Raw genomic sequence first — 19,967 nt, 5'->3', positions numbered from 1 at the left:
AAACACCTAGACATCGCCCCACACACTGAGCAGACCACTCCTTAAGAGCCCTCTGTTGCCACGAAATAGTAGGATTATGGGTAATCAACCAGGGAAGCCCCAGCACCACCGGATACGCAGGAGAGTCAATCAGATATAGCTGAATAGTTTCCTCATGACCCCCCTGCGTCCTCATCCTAAGTGGCGCGGTGACTTCCCTAATCAACCCCGATCCCAGGGGACGGCTGTCTAACGCATGGACAGGAAATGGGGCGTCGACTGGAAGAAGGGGAATTCCTAGTTTCAAACAAAAATGTCAATCAACAAAATTCCCAGCTGCACCTGAATCTACTAGCGCCTTATGCTGGGAATGAGGTGCAACCTGTGGAAAATGTACAGGTAAACAGACGTGCACAACAGAGAGCTCTGGGTAAGTGGGACGCCTACTCACCTGGAATGACTCCCCAGTGCGTAACCTGTCGTCCTCTCCCCTAGGAGACCCTCCCCAGCACCTGGCCGCAGTGTGCCCTCCACGGCCACAGTTGGTGCAGGGGACAGCCCCCCTCGGGCTCCTCCTCCTCCTCTCTCTAGCGCCAGCACCTCCGAGCTCCATAGGGCTCGGCTCGGAGGTGCTGGAGGGTGGAATGGACGACCCCCACTCGGAACGTCCGCGGGTTGCCAGCAGGGTGTCAAGCCGGATGGACATGTCCACCAGCTGGTCGAAGGTGAGGTGGGCATCCCTGCAGGCCAACTCTCGACGGACGTCCTCCCGTAGACTACAATGGTAGTGGTCGATGAGGGCCCGCTCATTCCACCCTGCATCCGCCTTTAGAGTCCGGAACTCCAGGGCGAACTCCTGTGCACTCCTCCTCCCCTGTCGGAGTTGGAACAGACGCTCCCCCGCCGCCTTCCCCTCAGGTGGATGGTCAGACACTGCCCTGAAGCGGCGGGAGAACTCTGCGTAGGTGATAGTGGCGGCGTCTATTCCCCTCCATTCGGCGTTGGCCCACTCCAACGCCTTGCCGGTGAGACAGGAGATGAGGGCGGAGACGCTCTCGTATCCCGAGGGCGCCGGGTGTATGGTTGCCAGGTAAAGTTCCACCTGCAGGAGGAACGCCTGACACCCGGCTGTGGTACCATCATATGCCCTCGGGAGCGAGAGCCGAATACCACTGGGTTCCGGTGCTGGAATAGAAGGACTGGCCGATGGTGATGGTATGGTGTGCGGCGGTGTGGGCACCTCTCCGGTGACCAAACGGCGCAGAGTGTTAGACACCTCATTCATGGCGGCCCCAAGTTGCCGGATCATGGAGTCCTGATCGCCGATCCGTTACTCCAGCGACTTGGGTGCCGCCGCTGCTCCTGCTGACTCCATGGGGGTGTGTTATTCTGTCAGGAACTGATGTGGATGTGGTGTAGGAGTCAGGCACAGGACACAGAGGCTTAGTCCAACAGACTTTACTAGTCATAAAATGACAAAATACAAAACACGGGCCTCGAAAAACAAACAGAGGCGAGCGATTACGCAAACTGTGCGTAAAAACACCAAACAAAGTAAACAGAGCGGAAACTCGCAGCTCCTACCGACAGGCGGACAATAACACACAACACAAGACTAACCAAACGAGAAACTTATAGGAGACATAATCAACCAAACAGGAAACAGGTGTACACAATCAGACAAAACCAAACAGACATCGAAAACATCGAACGGTGATAGCTAGTACTCCGGGGACGACGACCGCCGAAACCTGCCCGAACAAGGAGGAGGAGCAGCCTCGGCCGAAACCGTGACATTCTCCAGGTCAAGCTAGGGTGAGCTGGGGTTGAACAGAGTTTTTAAACTGAACATGATTATTTTTGCATGACAAGGGCTTGATTGATTGTACTACTATTGTTTCTATACTGAATAGAAGTCAAACTGAGGATAGTGGTGGGGGAACCCAAGAGGGACGGGCTTTAAGTGGAAATGTATGTGAAAATTACTATATAAACTGAGAGCTGGGAGGTAAACAAGGAGATGCTTTGCAAATCACCTTGGCTTTGTCTAGTTGTAATAAAGTATATCTTAATTCTACAAAAACTCTGAAATACTTTGGTTCTTTGATTAGTATAAGGACAAAATTTGCCATATCATGTCTTTCAAAGATAATTTGTAAAAATCCAAATAACTTCACAGATCTCCATTGTAAAGGGTTTTAACACTGTTTCCCATGCTTGTTCAATGAACCATAAACAATTAATGAACATGCACCTGTGGAACGGTCATTAAGACACCAACCGCTTACAAACGGTAGGCAATTAAGGTCACAGTTATGAAAACTTAGGACACTAAAGAGGCCTTTCTACTGACTCTGAAAAACACCAAAAGAAAGATGCCCAGGGTCCCTGCTCATCTGCGTGAACGTGCCTTAGGCATTCTGCATGGAGGCATGAGGACTGCAGATGTGGCCAGGGCAATAAATTGCAATGTCCGTACTGTAAGACGCCTAAGACAGCGCTCCAGGGAGACAGGACGGACAGCTGATCGTCCTCGCAGTGGCAGACCACGTGTAACAACACCTGCACAGGATCGGTACATCCGAACATCACACCTGCGGGACAGGTACAGGATGGCAACAACAACTGCCCGAGTTACACCAGGAACGCACAATCCCTCCATCAGTGCTCAGACTGTCCGCAATAGGCTGAGAGAGGCTGGTCTGAGGGCTTGTAGGCCTGTTGTAAGGCAGGTCCTCACCAGACATCACCGGCAACAACGTCGCCTATGGGCACAAACCCACCATCACTGGACAAGACAGGACTGGCAAAAAGTGCTCTTCACTAACGAGTCGCGGTTTTGTCTCACCAGGGGTGATGGTTGGATTCGCGTTTATCGTCGAAGGAATGAGCGTTACACCAAGGCCTGTACTCTGGAGCGGGATCGATTTGGAGGTGTAGGGTCACAGCATCATCGAACTGAGCTTGTTGTCATTGCAGGCAATCTCAACACTGTGCATTACAGGGTATACATCCTCCTCCCACATGTGGTGCCCTTCCTGCAGGCTCATCCTGACATGACCCTCCAGCATGACAATGCCACCAGCCATACTGCTTGTTCTATGTGTGATTTCCTGTAAGGCAGGAATGTCAGTGTTCTGCCATGGCCAGCGAAGAGCCCGGATCTCAATCCCATTGAGCACGTCTGGGACCTGTTAGATCGGAGGGTGAGGGCTAGGGCCATTCCCCATAGAAATGACCAGGAACTTGCCGTTGCCTTGGTGGAAGGGTGGGGTAACATCTCACAGCAAGAACTGGCAAATCTGGTGCAGTCCATGAGGAGGAGATGCACTGCAGTATTTAATGCAGCTGGTGGCCACACCAGATACTGAATGTTACTTTAGATTTTGACCCCCCCTTTGTTCAGGGACACATTTCTGTTAGTCACATGTCTGTGGAACTTGTTAAGTTTATGTCTCAGTTGTTGAATGTTATGTTCATACAAATATTTACACGTTAAGTTTGCTGAAAATAAACGCAGTTGACAGTGAGATGATGTTTCTTTTTTTGCTGAGTTTATGTATGTGTATGTATATATACACTACCGTTCAAAAGTTTGGGGTCACTTAGAAATGTCCTTGTTTTCGAAGGAAAAGCAAATTTTTTGTCCATTAAAATAACATCAAATTATTCCGAAATACAGTGTAGACATTGTTAATGTTGTAAATGGCTATTGTATCTGGAAACGGCTGATTTTTAATGGAATATCTACATAGGCGTACAGAGGCCCATTATCAGCAACCATCAGTCCTGTGTTCCAATAGCACGTTGTGTTTGCTAATCCAAGTTTATCATTTTAAATGAATAATTGATCATTAGAAAACCCTTTTGCAATTATGTTAGCACAGCTGAAAACTGTTGTGCTGATTAAAGAAGCAATAAAAAAGCCACTGGATGGGTTTTCAGTACAGTTGAAACGATTTCTTTTGAGTTTTGTTTTTATTATTTTGAATATTTGTAGCTACTTTTTAAGTAAATACCTGCAGTCAACTTGTGCAATACGTTATGAGTTAAAGAACATTACGTCACATTATTATGTAGCTTACGGTAGTCCCCAGTCAACGAGAAGAGACCGGAGCCTTGTGAGTCACTCTCTGTCGTGCAGCATGCGCCAGGTGATGGAATTCACAACTAAATGTTTGCCAGTTAGCTTCTTCCAAAATCAAGCATTCCCTTGGTAACAAAAGAGAATCCCTCCTGGATCAAGAGCCTTGCTAACAGCAGAGAATCCCCTCCTGGATCAAGAGCCTTGCTAACAGCAGAGAATCCCCTCCTGGATCAAGAGCCTTGCTAACAGCAGAGAATCCCCTCCTGGATCAAGAGCCTTGATAACAGCAGAGAATCCCCTCCTGGATCAAGAGCCTTGCTAACAGCAGAGAATTCCCTCCTGGATCAAGAGCCTTGCTGGATAATATTAGGTTTGTGCGTGCAGCAAACTGTGAGAAGCGTTTGAGTTACTTGTATAGTTGAGGTCAGAAACTGTACAAAATGTTTGCAATGCACTCGTTACCATTTAGTTATCATTCTCTATGATGAGAGAGTGGCGCAGTGGTCTAAGGCACTGCATCGCAGTGCTAGCTGTGCCACTAGAGATCCTGGTTCGAATCCAGGCTCTGCTGTAGCTGGCCGCAACCGGGAGACCAATGGGGCGGCGCACAATTGGCCCAGCGTTGTCCAGGGTAGGGGAGGGAATGGCCGGCAGGGAGGTAGCTCAGTTGGTAGAGCATGGCGTTTACAACGCCAGGGTTGTGGGTTCGATTCCCACGGGGGCCAGTATGAAAAAAATAATAATAATAATAAATAATGTATGCACTAACTGTAAGTCGCTCTGGATAAGAGCGTCTGCTAAATGACGTAAATGTAAATGTAATGATTCCTTAGTACTAGTTAGCATGCAATACGTTATGAGTTGAAGAACATTACGTCCCATTATTATGTAGCTTACGGTAGTCCCCAGTCAACGAGAAGAGACCGGAGCCTGGTGAGTCACTCTGTCATGCAGCATGTGCCAGGTGATCTAATTACAGTATGGAATTCACAACTAAATGTTTGCCAGCTAGATATCTTATAACTATTAAGTACACTTTCTACAATGTGTTAAATGCTCTGCAGTTTCCCATTTGTTTAGCTAATTTAGTAGTTAGTTAGCTATCTAGCTAAGTGGATAGCTTCTTCCGAAATCAAGCATTCGCTTGGTAACAGCAGAGAAATCCCCTCCTGGATCAAGAGCCTTGCTAACAACCGAGAATCCCCTCCTGGATCAAGAGCCTTGCTAACAGCAGAGAATCCCCTCCTGGATCAAGAGCCTTGCTAACAGCAGAGAATCCCCTCCTGGATCAAGAGCCTTGCTGGATAATATTAGGTTTGTGCGTGCAGCAAACTGTGAGAAGCGTTTGAGTTGCTTGTATAGTTGAGGTCAGCAACTGTACAAAATGTTCGCAATGCACTCGTTAGCATTTAGTTAGCGTTCTCTATGATGTTTCCTTAGTACTAGTTAGCATTTTGTTAGCGTTCTCTATGATGTTTCCTTAGTACTAGTTAGCATTTTGTTAGCGTTCTCTATGATGTTTCCTTAGTACTCGTTAGCATTTAGTTAGCATTCTCTATGATGTTTCCTTAGTACTAGTTAGCATTTTGTTAGTATTCTGCTTAGTGACGTTTTTTGGGCTTTGAATATTAGTACTATTTAAATAAAGACCTGTAGTCAACTTGTGCACTAGGTAATAAAATAATAAAAAATAAATAATATTGTTATTTAGCTAGCTTCAGTAGCATTATTAGTGCCTCGCTCAGGGCACATCGACAGATTTTTCCCTACTTTACGCCTTTTATACTCTGCCGCACAGTATGATAAAGCACATCGCGTTCATAATTTAGCCCGTTAGATAATTTCATTATGAACCTTTTTCATTATGAAGCATTCTGTTAGGTTCTGAACAAACTAAAACGGACATCTAGGAAAGCTCAAACTAAGTTTATTCACCCACAGGATCAAACAGCTGCAAAGACAAAGCATGATTACACAAGCACATATATATTTATAACCTCCTACTAGACGGGGTCAATACATATCTGTTGCTAGTCAGGAACTTAATTGGTTCTTCTCACTGGTGTAGTCCTGGCCCTGCCTGATGCTAGAACCTTCGTGGGCGTGAAAGTGTATGCGTGTGAGATAGGACTGTAGTAGGAGGGTCGTTGTGGTGGGCCCCTCTGGCCCCCCTCCCAGAGGTTTCTACTCACATCATCTGTTTACATGACCCCGAGCCGGATTCCTTGCTCCTCCCTAGTTCCGCAACTGGCCTGCCTTATCAGGAACTGAAACTAGACTGTTGTCCTTTGCCTCCCTCCTTAAGAACAGAATATTTCTGCACTTCCCCTTGACAGGTTTTTAGACATTTTAGCTAAATAATAAAAAATGGAAATATCACATTTACATAAGTATTCAGACCTTTGACAGCGATTACATCATTGAATCTTCTTGGGTATGATGCTACAACCTTGGCACATCTGTATTTGGAGAGTTTCTCCCATTCTTCTCTGCAGATCCTCTCAAGCTCTGTCAGGTTGGATGGGGAGTGCTGCTGCACAGCTATTTTCAGGTTTCTCCAGAGATGTTCGATTGGGTTCAAGTCCGGGCTCTGGCTGGACCACTCAAGGACATTCAGAGACTTGTACCGAAGACACTCCTGCTTTGTCTTGTCTGTGTGCTTAGGGTCGTTGTCCTGTTGGAAGGTGAATCTTTGCCCCAGTCTGAGGTCCTGAGCGCTCAGGAGCAGGTTTTTTTATCAAGGATCTCTCTCTGTACTATGCTCAGTTCATCTTTGCCTCGATCCTAACTAGTCTACCAGTCCCTGACGCTGAAAAACATCCCGACAGCATGATGCTGCCACCACCATGTTTTACCATAGGGATGGTGCCAGGTTTCCTCCCACGGGGCACTTGGCATTCAGGCCAAAGAGTTCCATCTTGGTTTCATCCGACCAGAGAATCTTGTTTCTCATGGTCTGAGAGTGTTTAGGTGCCTTTTGGCAAACTCCAATCAGGCAGTCATGTGCCTTTTACTGAAGAGTGGCTTCCGTCTGGCCACTCTACCATAAAGGCCTGATTGCTGGAGTGCTGCAGAGATGTTTATCCTTCTGGAAGGTTCTTCCATCTCCAGAGGATTGCTAGAGCTCTGTCAGTGACCATCGTGGTCTTGGCTACCTCCCTGACCAAGGCCCTTCTCCCCCGATTGCTCAGTTTGGCCGGGCGGCCGTTCTAGGAAGAGTCTTGGGGGTTCCAAACTTCTTCCATTTTAAGAATGATGGAGGCCACTGTGTTCTTGGGGACCTTCAATGCTGCAGAAGTTTTTTGGTACCCTTGCCCAGATCTGTGCCGTGACACAATCCTGTCTCGGAGCTTTATGGACAACTCCTTCGACCTCATGGCTTGGTTTTTACTCTGACATGCACTGTCAACTGTGGGACCTTATATAGACAGGTGTGTGCCTTTCCAAATCATGTCCAATCAATAGAATTTACCACAGATTGACTCCAATCAAGTTGTAGAAACATCTCAAGGATGATCAATGGAAACAGGTTGTCCCTGAGCTCAATTTCAAGTCTTATAGCAAATGTTCTGAATACTTATGTAAATAGGGTAGTTCTGTTTAATTTTTAATATATTAGCAACATTTTCTAAAAACCTGTTTTCGCGTTGTCATTATGTGGTATTTTGTGTAGATTGCTGAGGATTATAAAAAAAAAAAAAAAATCAATTTTAGAAAAAGGCTGCAACGTAACGAAATGTGTAAAAAGTCAAGGGGGTCTGAATACTTTCCGAATGCACTTGTTAGCAGTTGATGTTATTCTTCAATAACACAGACCCCAAAGCAAATCAGGGGGAGAAAAATATATTTATTCAAAGAGAACCAATCATTGTTATGCTGGAAAGTAGATTGTAGATGTTTATTCTTCCCTGTCCTCAGTGTTTTCTCCACTGAACAAAGAGACAGGATGTAGTTTATACCTAAGCCTTGCCTGTGGTTGACCAATTAGAATTCCTTGCAATAACATTGGTCCAATGGCCAAATACCAAGTATCCCATTTCAGACTCAATGTATAGACCATTTGGACCAATGCTAACTTGCCACATGCAGCTATGAGTCCCGGACTGGAACCCCTACATAGATACTAAACAGATGTTGAACTGAAAAACAACTATTTCCATTGATCGTTAATTCCCTGTGTTGTATATTTATCTTGGAATACTCTTGCACACTGTATATAGGCTACTGTATCAATCATTCATTTGTTAATGTCATCACACAGCATGCAAGCCATTGAAATGCAATCAAGCATTTTTGGTTTAAAATAACAAAGCAACCCTTGAATAATTAGCGTAAACAATAAATAAACCGTTCCATTTCGGAAATTGCATTCAGGAATCAATGCAACTGTTTTTAGTCTTTGCTGTAATAAAGGCTTAACAATAAAACGTTACAACAGACTCTCTGGTACGCTTATCATTTATTTACTATTTAGTGCGCTTCAACCTGTCAGACAAGCTCAGTGCATATGGTGGATTTGATTACCTGAATGTGCGTATATTCTTCAGCTTTTGTATTTGATTTGATAAAAAACACCATTCACCCTCTGAATAGCACACATACACAGTCCATGTCTCAATTGTCTCAAGGCTTAAAAGCCCTTCATTAATCTGTCTCCTCTCCTTCATCGACACTGATCTGAAGTGGATTTAACAAGTGGCATCAGAGATCATAGCTCTCACCTGGTCATGTCCTGGAAAGAGTTCATAATGTTTTGTACAATCAGTGCATATCACACCAATTGACTTTTTTAAATGCTTTTCACACAGGTGACATTGAGACATTCTCTACATCCAGAGAGCAACAGCAGGAAGATCGCAGAGCTAAGAGGTCTCACCACTGCCCACATTGTGAGGAGATTTTCCCAATTCTATCAAAGCTAAAAATACACCTAAAAATACACACAGGAGAGAATCTGTATTCCTGCACTGACTGTGGGAAGAATTTCACAACATCACAGACTCTGACAGTTCATCAGAGAGTGCACACAGGAGAAAAGCCTTACTCCTGCTCTGACTGTGGGGCAAGTTTCTCTCAACTGGGCAGCTTAAAAACACATGAACGTATACACACAGGAGAGAAGCCTTACTTCTGCTCTGACTGTGGGGCAAGTTTCTCTCAACTGGGCAGCTTAAAAACACATGAACGTATACACACAGGAGAGAAGCCTTACTTCTGCTCTGACTGTGGGGCAAGTTTCTCTCAACTGGGCCACTTAAAACAACATGAACCTATACATACAGGAGAAAAGCCTTACTCCTGCTCTGACTGTGTAAAATGCTTCACAAGATCAACTGAGTTAAAAGTTCATCAGAGAACACACACAGGAGAGAAGCCTTACTCCTGCTCTGACTGTGGGACGAGTTTCTCCCGATTGGATAACTTAAACGCACATGAACGTATACATACGGGAGAGAAGCCTTACTACTGCTCTGACTGTGGGGCAAGTTTCTCACAACTGGGCACCTTAAAACAACATGAACGTATACATGCAGGAGAAAAGCCTTACTCCTGCTCTGACTGTGTAAAATGCTTCACATCATCAGCTCAGCTAAAAGTTCATCAGAGAACACACACAGGAGAGAAGCCTTACTCCTGCTCTGATTGTGTAAAATGCTTCAGAACATCATCTCAGCTAAAAGTTCATCAGAGAACACACACGAGATAGAAGCCGTTTTACTGCTCTGACTGTGGAAAGATTTTCTCTCAAATGGCCCATTTTTAAAAAGACACCAAGGTAAACATAAAGGAGAGAAGCCTTACCACTGCTCTGACTGTAGAAAATGTTTTAAAACAACAGCTGAGCTAAAAGGTCATGATGTAAGAGAAAGTAGCAGACACTCAGATGGAAGTTTGATGTACATTTATTTCAGTACTGGATCACATAATAAGACGAATGCGCTTTGCCTCTTATCATATGACTGACTTACATAGACTCTCTCTCAGCCTATATAGTGCTCTTCAAGTCTACTTTTATCCTTCCCAGTTGCTAACTATTACTAGCTGCCACTCACTTCCTACATATCATTCCTCTCCCTGGTGTCATATCTCACCCTAGCCAGTCCATTCCATCACGCACCAATCCTAAGATTAGCACTAGTGGACCCCAATCTATCTTGGCACACCGACCCTCTGCTCATCACTCTTGTTACCACTAACACATGGTTTTCTTATCCTCTCTACATACAATTTACAATCTTTATAATATTGGATCAAACACTCTTCATATCAACTGCCATCAGGAAAATACAGAATATTTTCAATAGATGGGGAGAAACAATGACATGGAGAAAATACAGAAACACAGTGCAAATGCTTATCAGGGAAGCAAAGACAAACTACTACAAAACTGAAATCCAGGACTTCAATGGACTGGGACCAAAGAAAACATATTTGCTGAGGCATGGACAAGCACCACATCTCTTGCCATCTTCCCCCCTGCCCATGTCTACAAGGCAGGTTGAGCTGTGCAGCATTGGCCAGTTAAAGCAAGCTCTGAACAGACTCAGAGCACGTAAAGCATGTGGGCCTGATGGAATTCCAGCCTGGCTACTAAAGAGCATGCAGAAGATCTAGCCCCTGTCATCAAACACATTGTTAAAACTGTCCCCTGCCAGTAGGAGGTGTTATCTGAGTGCACGATTCAGTATGACTACCTCCCAAAGTCCAGCACTACTACCGCCCTTGTGAAAACCACACACTTCTGCTGACAGCTACAGACTGCTGACAGCTACAGTCCCTTGGTCAGGGACCATCCACAACCTGCACCACTAATCCTAGGAGGACAGGAAGTACCAGTGGTAACAACAACCAAGTATATTGGTTTTCATCTAGACTCTAACCTCAGTGGTGACAAGTGGAGCAGCCAGTGAGAAAGGCCTCAAAACGCCTTTTTGACATTTCTTGCCAGTAATGTCTTACTGAAGATCTGTTCACAGTCTATACTACACTGGCCAGGCCTTGTCTGGAATACGGTGGAGTGCTGTTAGTTGGATGCAGTAAAAAGCAGCAGGCCCAACTAGACAGGGTGCAGAGGAGGGCCTTGAGGATCATCTCCAGAGGTGGAGCAGTCCAACCACAGCTCCCGTCACTGCAGAGCAGGCGAGAACAGGCTGCAGTGCACCTGGTGAAGGACATGCACACTCTTGACCATCCACTGAATGACCAGCTCCCTCCAAAAAGAGGTAACTGCACCAGCAGGCTCCTGAGAAACAGCCACAAACTGTCCTGTCTAACTGCCCGTACAAACCGCCTGCGAAACGCCACTCTACCCACTGCTATCAGACTGCATAATAACTCCAGCTCTTAAATGGTTTTCCCCAAAACTTTTTTTTTTTAATCACATTTTAATATTTCAATTTCCATCATGAAAAATGTCCTGTAATGTTTCAAGTGTTCTGTATTCTACTTATGTCACGTATTGTGTTATGTATTTAACAGGTAGCCTAGCGGTTAAGAGTGTTGGGCCAGTAACTGAAAGGTCGCTGGTTTGAATCCTGAGCCAACTAGGTCAAAAATCTGTCATTGTGGCCTTGAGCAAGGCAATTAACCCCAATTGGTCCAATAAGTCGCTCTGGATAAGAACATCTGCTAAATTACAAATATGTAATGAAAAATGATGTTTGTACATGAGTTTGTGCTGGTCAACCTTTTCTCTTGTGCATCAATATAACAAAGTGTTTAAAGTGACATAGTTAGTGTCTATACAGTGCATTCTGAAAGTATTCAGACCCCTTGACTTTTCTACAAGAAAATACGTTGCAGCGTTATTGTAAAATTAATTCAAAATGTATATACAGTATAATCCCTCATCAATCTACACACAATACCACATAATGACAAGCGAAAACAGGTTTAGACATTTTTGCAAATTTATTCGAAATTAAAAACAGATACCTTATTTAAATAAGTATTCCAGATGCTTTTCTATGAATCTCGAAATTTAGCTCAGGTGCATCCTGTTTCCATTGATCTTCCTTGTGATTTTTTCTACAACTTGATTGGAGTCCACCTGAGATCAATTAAATTGATTGGACATGGTTTGGAAAGGCACACACCTGTCTATATAAAGATCCCACAGTTGACAGTGCATGTCAGAGCAAAAACCAAGCCATGAGGTCAAAGGTATTGTCCGTAGAGCTCCGAGACAGGATTGTGTTGAGGCACAGATCTGGGGAAGGGTACCAAACAATGTCTGCAGCATTGAAGGTCCCCAAGAATACAGTGGCCTCCATCATTCTTAAATGGAAGAAGTTTGGAACCACCAAGACTCTTCCTAGAGCTGTCCGCCCGGCCAAACTGAGCAATCGGGGGAGAAGGGCCTTGGTCAGGGAGGTGACCAAGAACCCGATGATCAATTTGACAGAGCTCCAGAGTTCAGCCCGCTTGGAGTTTGCCAAGAGGCACCTAAAGGACTCTGACCATGAGAAACAAGATTCTCTGTTCTGATGTTACCAAGATTGAACTCTTTGACCTGAATGCCAAGCGTCACGTCTGGAGGAAACCTGGCACCACTACGGTGAAGCATGGATGTTTTTCAGAGGCAGGGACTGGGAGACTAGTCCGGATCGAGGGAATAATGAACGGAGCAAAGTACAGAGAGATCCTTGATGAAAACCTGCTCCAGAGCGCTCAGGACTTCAGACTGGGGCGAAGGTTCACCTGGCCCAGCCAGAGCCCAGACTTGAACCAGATTGAACATCTCTGGAGAGACCAGAAAATAGCTGTGCTGCAACGCTCCCCATCCAACCTGACAGAGCTTGAGAGGATCTGCAGAGAAGAATGGATGAAACTCCCCAAATACAGGTGTGCCAAGCTTGTAGCATCATACCCAAGAAGACTCGATGCTGTAATCGCTGCCAAAGGTGCTTCAAGAAAGTACTGAGGAAAGGGTCTGAATACTTATGTACATTTTATATTTCCCTTTTTTTATTAAGAAATTATGAAAAACTTATGAAAACCTTTCTTTTGCTTTGACGTTATGGGGTATTGTGTGTAGATTGATGAGGGGAAAAACTATTTAATCAATTTTAGAATATGGCTGTAACATAATCAAATTTGGGGAAAGTCAAGGGGTCTGAATACTTTCAGAATGCACTGTATATATCCAAGCTATCATTGACTAGGTATTGGCACCCCATGTATATATCCAAGCTACCATTGACTAGGTATTGACACCCCATGTATATAGCCAAGCTACCATTGACTAGGTATTGGCACCCCATGTATATAGCCAAGCTACCATTGACTAGGTATTGGCACCCCATGTATATAGCCAAGCTACCATTGCTCATCGTGTATTAATTCCTTGTGCTACAATCTTTTTTCCTATTATTATTATTGTTGTATAGTGTTCTCCATCGTTGGTCAACATTTCACTGTTAGTCTACACCTGTTGTTTACCAAGCATGTGACAATTAAAATGAAATGACTACATGTTTAGTAAATTGTCTTATAGAATTATACTGAAAAAATATATAAACTTGACATGTAAAATCTTGGTCCCATGTTTCATGAGCTGAAATAAAAGATCCCAGAAATTTTCCGAACGCACAAAAAGCTTATTGTTCTCAAATTTAGTGCACAAATTTGGTTCCATCTCTATTAGTGAGCATTTCTCCTTTGCCAAGATAATCAATCCACCTGACAGTTGTGGCATATCAAGAAGCTGATTAAACAGCATGATCATTACACAGGTGCACTTTGTGCTGGGTACAATAAAAGGCCACTCTGAAATGTGCAGTTTTGTTACACAACACAATGCCACAGATGTCTACATTTTGATCTTCCATATTAGATCTGACAGTATGAATGGTTCTTTCTTCCATATTAATCTACATATAAGGTCTAATGGGCTGAGTGCCTGGAGTGACTACAGTCATACCAAGTTTTCTTTGACACTGTGATCTCACCAGGACAGAACCACATGTCTCTATCACACTCCAGCCCAGAAGGTGGCAGTGATGCACCTTTAACGTTGGTCTGAACACCACCAATAAACACCATAGAAGAAGAATGCCTGCTTAGCAACAACCAAGGGGCCATGCATCTTTCCACTGTCCCAAAGACTGTCTATTATATGGAACAGATTGGCATGTGACCACTCTAACAATGTAGACACGTCCTCAAAGATTGGACATGAATATGTGTTGGTCAAACTCTTCTCTGCTCTATCATTAAATACAACAAAACTATGTTTTAAGTGAAAAATATAGTGTTTGAAGCTGGAAAAAAGACTTGAAATGAGCATCACAAAGATACATTTGACCTATGCACTAACAAGCTTTTTCAATATACGCAGCTTTGTCACCAGCTGCAGTACTGTAGCTTTATTAATCTACTGTACTTCAACATGTACTCACATTGGATGGGTTGATTAGGATTCAAACCAGGTCTTAAACCGCTAGCTAGCAAGTTACAAGCCACAACACACATGTAAAGTTGCTGTAGAACTGTTTCATGGGGTGTGAAAATATATGTAATCAAAACTACTGGATATCTTTAGAAGGAAAATTGTTCTACAATTTTCTTACACTTTGAAAATGTGGAATGTTTTTTTTATCCCTATTAAGATTTAAGCTTGCAAACTGTAAAGAGGTGTGTAGACGTTCACTGTGACTGTATACAGTGGGGGAAAAAAAGTATTTAGTCAGCCACCAATTGTGCAAGTTAGTGCATGTTTGACCTGTGTCATTGCCAACAAAGGGTATATAACAAAGTTTTGAGAAACTTTTGTTATTGACCAAATACTTATTTCCCACCATAATTTGCAAATAAATTCATTAAAAATCCTACAATGTGATTTTCTGGAAAACATTTTCTCAATATGTCTGTCATAGTTGACGTGTACCTATGATGAAAATTACAGGCCTCTCTCATCTTTTTAAGTGGGAGAAGTTGCACAATTGGTGGCTGACTAAATACTTTTTTCCCCCCACTGTATACCGCTGCATCATGGGTTCGAATCCTGCCCTATGCTAATTACACAAAACTCTCTATCTTTCCCATTGTCTCTATCCAATAAAATATATATCAATAAGACAACTAGGCTTAGCTTTTAAGTGTTACTTGCTAAAGAATTTCTAAATAAAATGGATTAAAACCCTATGCCATAATCTTCTACCAGGGTAACTGGCACCTCCGAAGTCACTAGCTGAAGTCTTCGCCCTTTTGTTGGTGATTGGTCAACAGTAGGGATTCTTCAATAAAGTCTTTGTTGTCATTAAACTTGAGAAGACTTGTTTTCATGCAGGTTTTTTCATTGAGAAATACTGAACCAAACATCTTAGTTAGATGTAAAATTGCACGACTAAAATCTTGGCAAAAACGTCAACATTAAAGACAGATTTCTTGAGTTTTCTGACTATTTTGAGGAAGTGGCTATAGACCCTTTTCCAGTACATGACACACTGACGTCACAAACAGATGCGTGCGACTCTTGGCGGCAGTAGTCTAGATTTACGTTTTTATTACTTCTAAACAAAATAACTTTTTGGGGTTCTCATACACTTACAATTATGTTTTGATTCTTGCTTGAACAATCGCTATGATTATATTTGGTTGTGATCTTTGCCAAATAACTATTTTGGATGCAGTATTGTTAGCTAGAATGCTAACACTCATTGATATATGCTATAGCAAAAGATAGCCAAATAGCAATTTTACTGGTTGAAGTTTAAGTGTATTTTAAGTATAATGCAGTTGATTTGTGATGAAGACACAAACATTATATTAAGCAGGACATTCATTCGAGCCTTAAAATCCAAAGGTAGTGTGAAATGCACTCATAAGCAACATGTAAATAGAGGCTTATTTTGCTGGTGTTCTATAAGAACTCCCCCTTGTTCTGCCACCTACTTGCACATTGCCCTTATAGTATCTGAAGATTATGCCTTTGTTAAATGTTTTTCATGAAGAAATAGAATGTTGTTTATGGTAGTATCAAGAGGGAATGTTTTAGGTGTAATACCACATACCACAGACAGGAGGTGGGTTGTAGACAGGGGAGACTGGTGATTGGCCAGAAGAGGGGGCATCAGTGTTTATAAATAGGGGTTAAACGATGAGACGTTAGAACGGCCATAGCAATCTGAGGAGCCGTTCTCCGGACAACGCGTATCTGTAATTTATACTGTAACCTCGTGGTATGAATAAAAGCCTCTAACACGATGCAGCATAGATCGGACTCTTTTGTTGACAGCGATAATTGCCACCATTCATCATATACGACATAATGGCGCCCAACGTGGGGCCTGGGTTTGCGTCTCTTCCTTGTTTCAGTCAATCGCCGGGCTAACTCTCTCTGAGGCATGGAAAGGGTGAGTGTTCTTACCGCTTCGGAGTTTGTTAGATTGGATATGACTTGTGTGCACTGAAGAGATGTTCCATTATAACCTGGCCTCAGGTGGCGGTGTTGCTGGTCGACTAGAGTCTGCTAAAATTTATTCCATTGGAAGCGGCAGTTAATTGGAAGCATTTAGAGCATTAAACGGTAGGATTTAAGTATTGAAAGGGCAGATTCCATTGAAAGGGCAGATTCCATTGAAAGGGCAGATTCCATTGGTAATGTTAGGGCACTGGACCGCTTCAAGACCCCGAGGGGGCCATTTTAGATAATGGGCTGGCAAATCCGTGTGTACGATAGAATGTATATTCGGTGGGTTTCTTTTTTTTTAAAGAGAGCTCGGATTCATGAGGTTTATCTGATTGTGATTATGATTTGACTTTCGTCCGACGGGATGTTTGATTGGATCTGATTTCTCGGTGTAATGGTCATTAGTCTCGGCAACAAAAACGGTAGGAGAAATAGGTTAAAAAATAAATAGGCCAGTGCAGGGTATGTTTCTGTGTGGTAGGCCGCAGTTAGCTAGTGGCTAAGGCTAATTGTGTTGTGTGCTACAGGCTAACGTATCCTTAGAGATTCCGTTGCGACGGGTGAAAGTCTCTTAAACTTGTTTATGTGTTTGTAAGTCAGGTTATATGTTTTGTGAGCTCTGTTATGTGTAATTGTGTGATTATAAGGTATAAAATAGTGACGCTGTAGCGTAATGCTATCGGTCTATTGTGTGGTCAGCATGGGCTTAAGGGGTTGTGCGCATGTGCGTGTGATTTTACGGGGCTGAAAACTACGACATGTGGGCGCGTTGAGCCTACAAAACAAAATGGTGGCTTAAGGGTCATAGGTCCCATGTGGGGGTCGGAAGGGACAATAGTCACCGAATAGAGAGATTTTGGGGAAAAATCTCTTAGGTGTTAAACGGCTGTTGTTTGAACGTGAAACTATTTGGCGAGATGTAGTACATTTATAGATCAAATATATGTTGACGGAGTATAATTAATTAAATTAAAAGACGATTAAAATTAAATGAAATGTTTTGGAGCGATCTATGTAATAAATGATATTTGCGCATGCGTGGGATTCTGCAAAACAACACATTGGTTAAACTGCAGGGGGAGACAGAGGAACACAGACGACGGAACAAATAGGCACAAGGAGAAATTTTAACACGATGATTCTAGTTTAAACGGCGGTGGGTTAAGATGAAACTTGTTTGGGTACCTATTGAATTTATAAATTAAATATATGGTAACGGATTATAATAGAGTGAATTAAATAATTAAATAACGAATAAAAATAAATGTTTTTGGGCGATCTATAATTAGTCCTGAGTTAAAGTCTTAGAGCGAATGTAGAACGAATGAATATTGAATGGTTGGAAACACTCAGTGATGGCATTAACTATTAAAAGCTGTTTCTGTGTCTTTGTCCCTTGTCGTGAGAGACAGGAGAGAGGGGGAGCGAGGAGATACAGGAAGTGATCACGTGACGCGGTGGAGGGATCAAGTCATCAAACAGGTTACTGTTACAAGATATGTGAGTTTATGACAATTTTGCATAGGCTTGGCAAATACTATTTCATTAAAAATTGCATTTTGGATGCTCTGTGTATCATTTATTGAAGGGTTAGAGGCTTTGTTTTTGGGATTGCTTTGAAGTTGACTAATTTACTTGCATTTGATGGGTTGTGGTAATATAGTCAACACTAATGGATAAATTGGGGACATAGGATATAGGAATAAAAATTGGTTTTAATTATTCATGATTTTTAATTGATTTATTTGGAGTTGTTTAGGTTATATTAATAATTAGAGGGGGGGAAGCCTTAGGCTATACAGTCTAGAATAAGCTAATTTAGAAAAACTAATGGCAGAAGTTAGTACAACTTTCTCACATACGGATTCAGAAAAAGACACCCACCTTATGAGAAGGAAGCTTACAATGATTATCCAGGAGTGATTATTGCATCAGAAATATAGACAAATAATAGATAGGGTACCCGCAGAAACAACGATGAAGATGAATCCAGAAGACGGAAGAAAATGAGATGTCTGGAACGTGAAGGAGAAGAGGATGATGAAGATGAGAGTGATTGATGAGAGGTCATGGGTGGAGGTGACTCTGTGATCAGAGGGAAGTGGCAAGAGAGGAAAGAAGAAATGGATACTAGAGATTTGATCTCTGATGGAAGTTGAAGATGAAGAAAGCGATGAAGATTTGGAGATTAAAGGTGCTTTATTTTCAAGAGGAGTTTGTCCTACAAGGACTGGCACAGAAGAAAAGTAAGAAGATGATGGAAGATGATATTTCGAGGACAGAACTTAGAACTAAGGTTGAAGAATACTGATATGTCAACGACGAGAAGGAACAGGACCAAGAAAACCTGCTGAGAAAATAATCCCAAGAGTTGGAGAAGGAGAAAATAAGTTTTGGTTATGAAGAATCAGAGTGAACCAAATCAACAATCACTGTTACAGCTTCAACTGAACAATATCAAAGGCACTTGTACCAGCCAAGGGGGGTACCAGGTGTCATATCCACAGCCAAGGTCTGGACAGACACAGAATTAGAGAAGAAGAAACAGAGGAAGATCAAGGAGTAAGGGAAGATCACCTGTTAGTGCCTAGAATATCCAGAAGGGGGGTATCAGCTGAGAGCATCGATTAGAGAAGAAGAGAAAATAGCCAACAATTGAAGTAAAAACAACCGACCATTAGAAGTGATAGTGAATAGTGGGAAAATGTATGTGTTCAGCCTAAAGAGGTTAAACATATCACTCTGTAAAATAAACTAATTAGGTTAGGATAGGGATTTGAAGTAGTAAAACAGTTTACTCTTCGGGAATCAATTGAGCTCTGCTATAGAAGTCAAATAGGAATTAAAATAGACATACTAATATTAGGACAATATATCAATGATATTGTGGGAAGAGATGTATGGTGTAAATTGAAGTGTTCAATCAGATGCACACTAGACGACTGACTGTCTGGTAGAATATTTTAAGAAGTAGGGTTTTTGGGAATCATTTGCTTAAAAGATAATATCATAGGAAGGATGATAATGTATTAGATTGCCTGTTAGACAATCTGTCTGGGAAAATAGACTTAATAGAGTGACTGTTATTCTGGGTTACATCCTTACACCAAGAGATTTGAGGTTAGGCTAAAGGTGTTTAGTCGGTTTTGCCAAGTCTGTGTAAAGGAGTCAGGAGCAGGTGGGGAATTCCCAATCACGTATTCTAAAAATTGGTGGGGAAGGAATTTTGTCAATAAATCAGTGGGAAAAGGTTTTAAATGTTATGAGAGAAAAGATTAGATTAAAATAAGTTAGGAGTAGATTAGGGTTGAAGGAATTCTGAGACAGTAAGATAAGTTTTAAAGTTAGTAGTAAGAGAGAGAGAGAATAGTAATGAATGACACTTTAGAATAGGAAGATCAAGGTAATTGGGGGTACCTTTTGTTATAATCAAAAGGTTTAAAGTTTAGAGGTAGAACTGAAAGGGGGAAAAAGTGACACTAGTGGTGA

The 19,967-nt window shown here is 42.5% G+C and overlaps 1 non-coding gene across 1 annotated transcript; it reads left to right on the top strand.

Moving 5' to 3' along the window:
- Positions 1-4,711: 4,711 nt before the first annotated feature.
- Positions 4,712-4,791, top strand: trnav-uac. The gene has a single exon. It is a non-coding gene; the product is annotated as a tRNA-Val (tRNA).
- Positions 4,792-19,967: the final 15,176 nt, after the last annotated feature.

This window comes from Coregonus clupeaformis, unplaced genomic scaffold, assembly GCF_020615455.1.
Source record: "Coregonus clupeaformis isolate EN_2021a unplaced genomic scaffold, ASM2061545v1 scaf1213, whole genome shotgun sequence".
Classification (NCBI taxonomy): domain Eukaryota; kingdom Metazoa; phylum Chordata; class Actinopteri; order Salmoniformes; family Salmonidae; genus Coregonus; species Coregonus clupeaformis.
This window is presented reverse-complemented; position numbering and strand designations above follow the sequence as displayed.